Source organism: Squalius cephalus (genome assembly GCF_949319135.1).
Source record: "Squalius cephalus genome assembly, chromosome: 7".
Lineage (NCBI taxonomy): Eukaryota > Metazoa > Chordata > Actinopteri > Cypriniformes > Leuciscidae > Squalius > Squalius cephalus.
The window spans coordinates 21641099-21652738 of record NC_137128.1 but is presented as its reverse complement, the minus strand read 5'-3'; the positions used below and the strand labels follow the sequence as shown (position 1 = coordinate 21652738).

At 36.2% G+C, this 11640-nt stretch overlaps 1 protein-coding gene across 1 annotated transcript in view; it reads left to right on the top strand.

Moving 5' to 3' along the window:
* The first annotated feature begins 91 nt into the window (after positions 1–91).
* The window catches only part of greb1l (GREB1 like retinoic acid receptor coactivator), a 54929-nt gene continuing 43380 nt past the window's right edge, over positions 92–11640 (top strand). The window contains exon 1 of the mRNA XM_079875801.1: positions 92–220. The gene's annotated coding sequence lies outside the window, so the exon portion shown is untranslated. The remainder of the gene's footprint in view (positions 221–11640) is intronic.

The following is an 11640-nucleotide window of genomic DNA, read 5'->3' as shown; positions in this document are numbered from 1 at the left end:
CCTGTTTGTTTCCCGGAGCTGGATGTTTTGGGCAGATGTGTACGTGACGTGACAGAACGTACAGTCAGTCCTCCTGACGTCATGTCGAGCTTCCCAGCGGCAGTCTGTCCCGGTCAGTGCGCGAGAGAGAAGATGAAGAAGTGAAATCTGATGAAGAGAAGCGAAGAGAAATCCGAGCTCTTACATCTGGACGAAACCTCTCATCTGCTCACAGAATTCGGTAAGTTATCACATACCCGCTCATCGCATATTGTCTATTCAGAAACTGTGGGATTTAAATTTCCCATGCGTGATACATAGTTCAAGGCTGAGTCAGGATTAATGCCAAACAAACAGAGTTTGGTCAAAACATGCATTCTTACTGACTGAAATAAAAGGCTTGACTCTTCTTTCTGTGTTTGCCAACAATTACGCAATATATTTACTAACCAGCAATGAAGCTTGATAGCATATCATTTGGCTCAAAACACTTATTTACAGGTGCTTACAAGACCGAAAAGATAAAGATTAAATTTTAGGCGAACGCAAACTCTACTCCTATATGTTGCTAAACTTTTATGCTTTGTCAATGACAGAATCAACATGTGAATGAAATAGCGTACAGTTTATTAAACGAGCTTGTGTTTAGGGCTCATACGTCAAATTAAATCACACTAGCGGTCATAAAGTTGTTGTAGAAAATAAACAATCAAAGATAAACTGTTAAAAGCGTAAACCATCATTAGTGTGGTTGACACTTTCGTCAAAACTGAGAGCTTGCTGGACATTTGTTGTTTGTTTATCTCGGGCTCTGTTTGTTTGTTTGTTGTCATTATTATATGGGTGAGATTTTTTAAAGCAAAAACATCATTCTAGGTTTAAATAATTTGTTTGTTTTAATTATTTGTCCTATTTTTTTTTTAAGCCTGTTGAAAGCCATAAAACAGGAGATTATGATTCTTTTAAGAAATGTTCAAAGAAAGGTTCTTGTGAACCTTGGTGAACTCAAAATGTGTCTTAAACTGCATTGCTATAACAACAAAACAAAAAAACAAAACTTTTGGAACCTTTATTTTTAAGAGTTTATTATAGGTTTTGTGGCTGGTCAGCATTTTATAAAATAAAATGTACTTTATTTGACTTTCTTTTAACCAAATACTCTATATATTCACCTAATTAATATGAGGCCACAAAACTGATCATAAGTACAGTGATGATTATAAAATAATTAGAAAATATTATAGCATGTCACATTGCAAGGTACTGCAAATCACTCTTTTAAATGCCAACTACTTTCGTTTGAGTTTTTGTAACAAACAGCACTGATGATGATAGAAAGCTATTAAAGCCGTTATCACTGGAATTAAGATCTTTGATTGGATTGGATCCAGAGTTAGACGTGACTTCTAATCTGAGCGTTTTATTTATTTATTTCAGTCTCTCGTTAGCTGTTACAAAGTCATGAACTGAATGATGTCTTATATAGGTGTTAAAGTGTCATATTCAGTCAGTGACCCTCAGGGAGTCCTAGGTTGCATTCCTGGTGCAGTGTCTATAAACCAGTCTATCTTGACCACATTCCCATCTAAACTGGACATTCATCTGATGTCCTTCAAGGTCCCATGACCTGAAGGTTTAAAGTCAATGTTTTGGTCACATTCCTCTGTCCTCACGGCCTCATTCTTTCCCACCCCCTGAACATTTCTGCTCGGTGGCCTTAGAGGTCACAGACACTTCGGAGCCTAAGTCAAAAGCCAGCTATGAGAAAGCTGGACTCCTAAACATGCATTTGGTAATGAAACTGAAAGTCAACCTCAGATAGCTGTCATTGCTATCATACAACTGACTTCTTTTTCATGAAGTAAATTCCACTTTTTTGATGACCTATAGCTGAATTGATGCAAAATACAATAAAATTATGGTGAAGTCCGCATTACACAACATTTTCAACCAATTTTGTTTCTCTAAAATTGACCTTTTATATATATGTACTTAATTTATAAAATATAATTTATTCCTGTGATGCAAAGCAGTATTTTCAGCATCATTACCCCAGTCTTCATTTGACGCTCAAGAAACATTTCTTATTATTATCATCAGTGTTGAAAACATTTTGTTCGAATTAAAGGGGTCATGACGAGAAATCAAATTTGCCTTCATGTTTTGACTTATTAAAGGTCTTTGAACCATTAAAACATTCTGCAAGTTTCATAGCGTACTCCTCATTATAAACAAAGCATTTATTTAATCAAGCGCCAAAAACAGCTTGTTTTGATATTGCGGGTTCTGTGACATCACATGGGCAAATATATTTGTATATGACATTGGCTGCATCCGAAATCGAAATCGCATACTTCCCTACTAGTAGGCGAGAAACAGTATGTGACAAAGAAGTTTGTCCGAATTCACAGTACTCATAAAAGAGTAATCAAAAAATAACCTGATGACGTACTTCTTCCGGCGAGATTCTGAAGTGTGCATAAGATGACCACTTAATCCCATGAGGCCATGGGAGAGGATTTGTGAATGGCAGTGAAGTGACGTAACTGACGCTGGTAAGTCACATGACAGTGACAACATGGCGACACTCAGTGCATATTGAGTGTCAGGATCCCACAATTTACCCATTCGTTCCAGCCTGTATCCACTTTTGTGTCCTTAAACGCTTGTTTTTTGGGGTCGACAGATTATAAAAACTTATTTCTGTTTTTTTTTTAGCTTGTTTGCTGTACACCTTGTCACTTAGCAGCTTTTCGACATTGTTTTGTTTTTTTGTTGTAAGTCAGAAATGACAAGGAAGCAGCATCTCGCAATGCAAAGTCAAAGGAGAAGGTTGGATTGCCCCCCCCCCCCCCCGTGTGGGCGTGGCCTAAATGCGCTCTGTCTCTATTGACGAATAGTTATACATCGTCGCACAATATGCACCGCCCACTGGCATCCAGTCACCTAATGGCTGACATTTGCCAAATAGAACCCATTATAATCGCTGACGCTGTCTACACTGGATACATTATACAGATGTGCATTCAGTTTCTGACATACTCCACACGCTTGAGTCTGTCGACAACAGGACAAATGGAAGAGAGTGTAAGAACTTTCACTTTGACACGTCCAGTTTAAACAGCTAGTTTGCATCTCTGTACAGACTTCAGAAGGATCCCAGCGTCTGAAGCAAGCAGCTTTTTAGATAAGTTGAAGAAGAACCCTTGGGAGAAACCGAGGCTCAAGTGAGGTCAGGTTTTAATCAAGATGGCATTGGTCAGGTATTAAGTTATACACTCTCTGTGCAATCAGTCTTTAGTGGTAATTCAATCTGGTTCCTCCTGCTTCTAATTTACCACTCTAGGGTGATTAGTAAGCCAGACCAACTGGCTAAGATGCCACTTTATCAGCACGAGCTTAGAGCTTATGAAAGTGTGAGTCCTTGCTTGATTGGCTTAAAAGACAAGGTTTGCTGGGTGGCCTTGTGCTGGAGGCATGTGCAGTTGTGTCCCCTGGCGGAGCCTTTAGGTCAGGGGTCTTGGACGGTGACCATCTGGACCTTTAGGGGGTGGTTTCCTAAGATGAGGCCTTTGTTTGCCCAAAACAATTGGAAGTTAATCTGGAGGAGATAAGAATAGCCTCTGTTACATTGCTGCCATCAGCCGGTCTTCACGTAGCATGTAAGGAGACATCTCTTTCTCTCACTTAAAAGAGGTTTTGACTGACTGGCTTCCCTTTTTTGGAGGGGTGGAGGAGGAATAGTGTTACTTTACAGGAGTCAAGGTTCTGATCTTGTGCTGCCCTTTTGGTGGGTTGAACTATTGCTGGGAGATTTAACTAGAAAATTACTGATTAACAAGTCTCGGTATTTTTAGACCGTTTGATGATACTCAATGTCAGTTTGTATATTCACTCTGAAATTGCTTTAAATTGTGTGTTTTGTTCACAAAGGAATCAAAATTTACACTAAACGCCACTGTAGCCAAATAAATTCAAACTGTTTAATGTCATGATGAAACGGAAGTAGTGACAGATATGTCTTTCTTTATGAGATTTTTAATCCCAGGGCCATTTAACTGTAAAATGATGCAGTCTTTGTTAAAGGGTTAGTTCACCCAAAAATGAAAATTCTGTCATCATTTACGATCTCTTTATGAACTTTTTGAAGCGTCAAAGCGGTAGTTGCGTAGACTCTCAATGGAGGGACAGAAATTGCTCAGATTTAATCAAAAAGATCTTAATTTGTATTCCAAAGATGAATGAAACTCTGAGTAATTGATGACAGAATTTACATTTTATGGGCGAACTAACACCTTAATAGGCTTTCATTCTGTTGGCAAGGCTTCAAAATGAAAAACAATTTTACCAGATGGCACCTTTTTCTCATGTTTTGCCTATGAAGCAAATACTCGCTATTTATATAGTGTTTGTATGTGTGTACTAAAAAAAAGTTTGTGTGTGTGTGTTTGTGCATGTATTGTTTGAGAGAGAGAGAAATTACACTGTAGTGCAAATCACAAATCCTATACCAGTGGAGCTTTGCTGGCATCTAATAGAAAAAGTTTTGTACTGAACCCAAACAAAATCTTACTGAAAGGTCATTTTTTTGAGATATAAACCTCAAATTTTGAATACATCTGGTTTAGATGTATGGCTTTGCTAGCAGTTTTTGAGTTCAACATGTTTCATTAATTATATATTTTAAATAAAATATTGCTCATATATCATTTTCATAAACTAAAACCTCTATAGCTTTCTTTTGCTTCACTTTTAAACTTTTTTTTTGCTTCGCACAAGAGCTAATTTCATTAAAATCATTGAAATTGTGATATCATTATTCACAATGTTGCCCAGTTTTAAATCCTCATAAATCATTGAGAATATGTTGTAGATATTTAAAACATCATACTGACCCACCAACTTGTTTTCACACACTGTCTAGGTTTTTGAAAAGCTTCTGTTTTTTAAAATGTCATGTAAAGTAATTGCTAGTATTGCATCAGTTCAAAACTCTACACACAGTGCTCTCATATCTTCATAGACATGCTTATCAAGGAAAATGGGTTCAGCTAACCAGCTTCCTCGGTTTCATTTTGGCCCGTCAGCTTTTAAGACAGCAACCGTCACTCCTCTTCCTGAAGTCCATTCATCCTGAGTTTAAATTCATCATGGTTCCAAAGGACCGATTGAAAAGAGAGCCAAGGATTGTTTGCTGTTTGTTGGTTGCCAATAATTATGCAGTCCTTCACTCTAAAGCTCTTGTCCATGGTTATACATGAAACCCTTTGTCTCTGTGGGCCAGGAACCTGCAGGGAGCACACAAAGGTTCTGCTGAAAGCTGCTTGACATCTCCTACATAGATAACACAGCTGAGCTGAATGTGACTTAGACCCTTCATTGTTGATTGATTTCTTATTTTTAGTTTTCCTGTTACCACGGTAACAGTTTTACAAGGCCTTCCCCTCAGTGATATTAAATGTACTCTTTCTTTCTTTTAATATGTTTTGACATGACCATGTGTGTGCTGGTCTTCTTTCCGTCATAACAGAAGGGGGTTGGAAGAAAATCTATTATAAACTACATTGGATATCCATAATGTCAAGAGGGGCCGGCGTTCAGTATCCAGTATTGATCTGTGTAACACGATGATCAATCACTGAACAAAGAAGAGCAAAACCAGCACACAATTAAGTTGCTTAAATTACCATTATAATTATAGATGCGGTTTCTCTCATTTCTTCCTGGTGTTGATTTATAGTGTCACTTTTTGGACAGTTAATCAGTTGATGGCAAATGCTTGGTGTTTATGCAGTTGTTTCATTTTTGTAGATCGCTGTTATTTAAAAATAGTCAGAAAAAAAAAATCATTGTCTAAAGAAATCGAAGCCTATTGTGACATTATATTCATGAAAATTAAGCACATTTTCCTCTCAATTGTCCATATTGAAATGGCAAAAATATTAATTTGAATGATTTCTGTAGTAGAGTCATTATACATTATTTAATATATTATTTACATATTCATATATCATGGTATCGTTTGTTGTACTGCCTTTTATTTGTGTTTAAATTATTGTATGATAATCACCATTAAGTATAATTAAAATAAAAATAAAAACTTGCCAGATGCATTATTTTAATGAGAATTTGGGTAGAACTGTCTTAAAGATAATCTTACAATACTAATTTTCATTTGATTAAGCTTACTTAAAATTCCCTCAAAAATTTTAAATCTGTTAATCGGCAAGTCTGCCTTTAGATTTTTGCATTGAAACAAAGGTATCACTTCTATTAATTGGTTAGTTGGACACTGTCTAATGAATGATGATAAATTGAAAATAGCCCAAAACTGGATAATGGTCTATCAATACTTGTTTTTTTTTTTTTTACAGTATACTAACGTAATAAGTTTATTCAGTAATATTTCACAATATTACTTTTACTGTATTTTTGATCAAATAAATGCAGCCTTGGTGAGCATGAGAGACTTCTTTTAAAAACATTAAAACATTTTACCCCAACATTTTGAATGTATTTGGGCAACTAATGCTCATTTAAAAGTGGTGGCAATCATTGTAAGGCCTTCTTTTGTTGTATTGGTCATCTCTGCGCTGTAGAAAAGCAGAAAGCTGACGTGTGCAGATGGAAAGATAAAAAGATGCCCACATCGTGCTGCAAAAATACCTCCTATTGTTTGAAACTCTTGGAATAGATTCAGCACAGTCTCAGTCAGCAGGTGCTTCTTTCTTTCTTAAGCAGCCTGTTCCCTGTTCCAGTGGATTCGATCAACAGTGCATCAGTCAAGATGATAATAGCCACATTAAGCTCTACTGCTTCTTAAAGTTTGCATATAGGGCTGGATTGAGGGACCAGTTATTTTGTTTCAAAAAGCCGGATCTGCCTTGAAAATATAAATGTAGGTCATAAACTTGTTGCCTCAAGATCATGATAGCGAAAGAAAGCAGATCTCAAGGGGCACAGATAAATGTTGCTTCCTCCTGTTGTGGCCATGGTTACCAGGTGAAGGTCAGAGAAGGAGGTTCAGCTGTCAGCAAGTGAGCAGGAGAAGCCAATTGATCATTGTTATGTTGTTAGTTAAATGTTATTTGAGATACTCCATTGGTTTAGTTAAACTGCTTTTATTAAATGCTGCTCATCAATCTGTTAGCTGCCGCAGCATGTCTGAGCGGTTTTTGTAAACAAGGAAATTATGGTTTTTAACAGATTTCTGGTGAAAAGTAAGAGGCTGTAAATGGTATTACTGTGGTGCAGTGTATAGTGTTTCTTGGCAGGCTGAATGTTTGGAAATCCATTTGAGCTATTATGTGTTTGTATAGACATTTCAGGACACACTGTTCAGTTTGTACAATTCCTGCTCATTCAGTATTTGCCACACACACAAACCACCACTAGCTGAAACAAAAAAATGACTAGATAAAAGTAATAAGAAGGTGACTGTATATTAACCCTCTTATTACATGTCATTATACAAAATATTTGACTACAGAATGCTGCGATTGATGACCAGTCAGAATCAAGTAGAGAGAGTGGTGAAATAAAGCAGTTTTAGTTGTGAGTTTCGGTTACTCTTTATTTTAAGGTGTCGTTGTTACAGTGTAATTATACATTTAAGTACTGAGTAATATTAAGTAACTATATGTATAGGGTTAGGGTAGGGTTTGGTTCAGGGTTAGTTGCATGTAATTATGCATAATTTATAGTTATTACTATAGTAACGTAACGTATGTAACAATGACACTGTAAAGTAAAGTGTTACCTGAGTGTCTAAGGGTTGTTTTATGGCAGTATTGCATTTCTTAAAGGTCTAGTTCAACCAATAATGAAAATTATCCCATAATGTTCTCACCCTCAAGCCATCCTAGACCTAGGTTTATTACAAAAACGCATTGCTTTGCTTCAGAAGGCATTTATTAACCCCCTGGAGACATATTGTTTACTTTTATGATGGAATGGATGTGCTTTTTTAGGCTTCAAAATCTCAGTTATTCACTCCCATTATAAAGCTGGGAAGAGCCAGGATATTTTTTAATATAACTCTGATTGTGTTTGGCTGAAAGAACAAAGTCATATACACCTAGGTTGGCTTGAGGGTGAGTAAACTATGGGATCATTTTTATTTTGGGGGGAACTAACCCTTAGGATTTTAGTAGAGTATTTTAGTTTAGTATAGTGGAACTGCAGAATTTAAAGTTAAATTTAAAACTGCAGAAATTAGGAAATATTTTTCTGTACTAAGCTCCAAGTCAGCACAAACATTAAGGAATACTATACTTGGCAAACAGTTTACTATTTTTTACTCTTTTTTTGTCTCTCAATAATTTGGTAGACACCTTGTGTTTTTAACAGTATATTTATTTGGGTTTTGCATGGCTTTTGTACATATTTTTTTACAAGTTTCAAAAGACTCCAAACCCTTCAAATGTGCCATCCTCTCCTGTAAGAATACGTAATATTTTGCATGGTCATTTTTTTTGTCCTTTGCCTCTGTAATACTTAGACATTTATACATTTCTCTTGAATATTCTGGTTCAGTGATATTGCGCCTTTAGGCAGAGTACAGAAAACTCCAGTGTTAAAAATATTTAAACTAGCAATATAACTTTTGGCTGCTTACCATCATTGAAAAGATCTTTAATTTTCCTATTTCCTATTTACTAATACATTATTAAAATCAAAATTTGTCTTTGTTAACATTAGTTAATACACTTTGACGTAACATAAAGAAACAATGGACAGTTGCATTTTTATTAACTAATATTAACAAAGATTGACAAATACAGTAGAAAATGTATTGCTCATGGTTAGTTAATGTTAGTATGATATTAATATGATTAATATAGCTAAGTCAGCTAAGACCTACGAACAGAGTTTTGATTTAAATTTAAAGCATATAGATTGCTCATTATAATTGCTAGGGTCTCATTAGATAGTTCTCATTATAATTGCTTTGAGAGTGCTTTGCCTCAATGAATCTCACAACTTTGATACAGATATTTTGTTTTCAACACAGTATTATGTGAAACAGTCCAAGGTGGTAATGACACTGTACAAACTGACCATTCCTTGACCTCTAGTATCTGTCATAAAGTGTTCTTGGTGCATCTGACCATCTGTCCATGACACTCCATGACCTTCTTTTTTTGTCTGTCATAAATTCAGTCTGATGTTAAAAAGCATTCTTTGCTCAAAACTGCATGCTCGATTTGAAATTAAGTTTATCTCCGCCTTGAAGTTTAATGTGATCAAATGACCCCCCCCCCCCCCCACCACCACCACCACCACACACACACACACACACACACACACACACACACACACACACACACACCTGACGGCTCTGGGAATCAGCAGTGACCCCTGTCCTGTTGCAGCAGAGACCTGGCTGTCATCTGCCTGGCCCCTTGTAAACTTTTAACCTGTCCCCTTATTTAACGACAGGGCAAGAATGCACAAAACAATTCTTTGCATTGTCTTTCCCTGTGCGTAAAAAAGACAGAGGGAGCTCCGATATTGATTGATTTAATATGAGCCAAAGCATCTAAACATTCTCCAACTACTGATTAATATCACACTAATAGTAAAGATAAGTTAGAGATTAGTTTCAAATGTGATGAATTCTTTTAAATTATTCTACAATATTCACTTTCATATGACAAAATACAAGCTTTTCAATTAGTCTATTATTTAATTTAATTGATTTGTTATTATTAATCTTTACATGTATATGAGTGTGTGTGTGTGTGTCCAAAAGAGTTTGGGTGTCATTATTTAGCTGTGGAAAGACACATTTCAAAGAAGTGTCTGCTGCACAGTCTGGGGTTGGATTCGACAATATCTCACAATTGGATCAATGTAGCTAATTTTACAAAAGATCACATCCCCTCCCCCCTCTGAATGGAGATGTCAAAGGTTGGTGACCTCTTGCTTTCATGTGCATTGATCGTTTCTCGGGAGGTGGGCTGCTCCCCTCCGAAGCCCTTCACATCAGCCAATATATCTTTGTTTGGACCTGAAAGCCGTTTTCTTACATTTTGTCACCCTGGGTTTTTTTTCCCGCATGGCAAGTTTTACTGTACAAGATAAAGCAGAACCAACAGCAAAATAAATAATGTGCAGCCTTGGACAGAAACAATTTTATGCAATGGTCTCAATTTATTAAACTTTTAAAATAATAAATAAACAACCTTATATTGGTAGTGGACATTTTTTAGGTTTTAGATCAAATTTATATATATTTAAGGAAAAGGTTTTCTAGAATATTTATAGTTTTCACCTTTTAATCACTTTTTTGCCTGCAGATGTGACAAATGTTGTTGTTTTTTTAAATGTTTAATAACAAATATTCTCCCAGCTTGAATTGTAACATGTCAGTACACAAGAATCTGGTTTGAAATTTCATCTCAACTACCCATATACTAAAACTACAGTAAAAAATGGAAAAAGGATGATTTGCATAATTGAACATTTTACTATGAATGTTTAAACTAACAATAACTAATATTTAGAGAGCAAGACCCCAGTATTAATATTTTTAATACAATATGTTTAATAACACAATACACAAGTATATCTGACCATGATTTTCAAAGTTGTAGGTGGAGGCAATGTAAAAGTTTATGAACCTAATTTTGGATGGACATGTACCCTCAGTGTTTGAAGTGGTTATGGCCCTGACATTAAGTACAAGGCTGTGAATGTGTGAACGTTATGATCCAGTGTTTACAAAGAGAGCAGATTTCAGGCATTGAATCGCAGCCCCAGTTGTTTTAGTAAGTGAACTGTGTTTGTACAGTTTAAAAGGAAGGAAGAGCACAGATGATTGTGTTGATGTGTTTGTGTTCTGGGATGTGGCACAGATGGATGTGCATCTCCTTGTCCTGTCATGGTTATCCTGGGCGCTGACGAGCAGGACGGCCCTTATCTGGAGCAGATGGGTCCTCCTCCTCTCCTTCAAAAGGCTAATGTCTTCAGCACGCACAGCTTATCTGCACCGGCCTCCAGTCATTTGTTAGGAAACATGACTGGAAACAAATCTAAAAGGTTGCCAGCAGCTCGGCTTGAAGGAAGACATGTCACGATGAAGGACGAGGAGGCTGTGTGTGAGCGCTGTCCCACATAACTGCAGTTCAACACTAGATTAGCAATGCTGATCTCTGCATTTGAGCCAGGAACTTTTAGATTTATCATAAAATATGCACTTCTCTCTATTATATCAAATATTTTAATATAATGTCTGTTGTATTGAACAAAATTGGTGAAGAAACAACTTTTGTACTTAGAAACTGCTTATAAATTTCACAAATAATTACATGGCGAGTAACACATTGAAATAAGTAGAAATTTTGAAGTAGAAAGACTGTAATAGTATTTTCTTGTAAACATAATTTAATAATCTCCAATAATTAAAAAAAATCTATTATTTTTAGGCTTTTTATACACGACTGGTATCCAATATCTGTGTTTACATTAATCCCAGCCCAAAAAGATTCTGTTGGTGATCGTTTTACTATGCGCCATGGTTGACCCTCGGGTTTTGAATGGTCGTGCTATTGAAATGATTTATATAATTCACGTTGAGTGGTACCATGATTACTTGCCAGCATGGATAAGATAAAAGCTGAATGTTCTGAATGTTTTTGTGTTTGCGAAATCTCTTAC